Here is an 871-nt window from a genome sequence, read left to right on the forward strand (position 1 = left end):
CTTTAAAAATATACAGAWCATACATGATCAACAAGTACTACAGAAATTTTATATTTACTGTGTAAAAGAGATTAATGTTCTTTGTTCCAGCTTGCCATCATCTTTAAAAAAAGACATCTACTTTCCCTGTTGACACATTTCCTGTCTACAAATATGYGTGTGTGTCTGTGTGCAGAGGGGATAGAGGAACAGCCAAAAGAGTGAGCGCACACAATTTTTTTCAGCCATCCTCGGAAATATGATTTCCAGCAGCAACAACATGAAAAAAATTATAGGCATCTTAGCTACTCTGGTACATATGGAATTGCATTTAAAAAGAAGAAACTCCCATAAATGTTAGAAATTTGTAAGTACAGTCCTGCCAATATCTTGACACTATCTATGTCAATAAAGTCATTCCCAAGGTTACAACCAAATATGAATTTCCCTTAGAACAGAACACGGAAATGTAACTAGGAGCCCTGGAGTAGGTCCACAAATGCAAATTTAACTCTTTCTGATACTCARGTGAAAAATGTTAATATTTTTCTGACTGGTTTCAGGAGTTTATATCCTGCTGACTGTTAATGGCACTCACAGAGGTTCAGCAAAGCACTCTTAACAATACTTGATACAGAAGAGAAAGACAGACCACTACTTCCTCTGCTTAAACTAAGTATAACTGCAACTCACATTTTTTATTACAGTGTGAGGATAAAATATATAACATGCTATCATGCATAATACATGGTAAGAACATGCATTGGTTCAAGTTTACAGTCTCTTTATGGCCAGTAAATCAGAACAGCAGTGGCTGATGCTGACAGCTGCATATCTGTAGGATTTCACAGAAATAGCAGCAAGCAATGCAATGCAATGCAATGCAATGCAA

The sequence above is a fragment of the Rhea americana genome, unplaced genomic scaffold (genome assembly GCF_003343005.1).
Source record: "Rhea americana isolate MKP2758 unplaced genomic scaffold, rheAme1 scaffold_136, whole genome shotgun sequence".
Lineage (NCBI taxonomy): Eukaryota > Metazoa > Chordata > Aves > Rheiformes > Rheidae > Rhea > Rhea americana.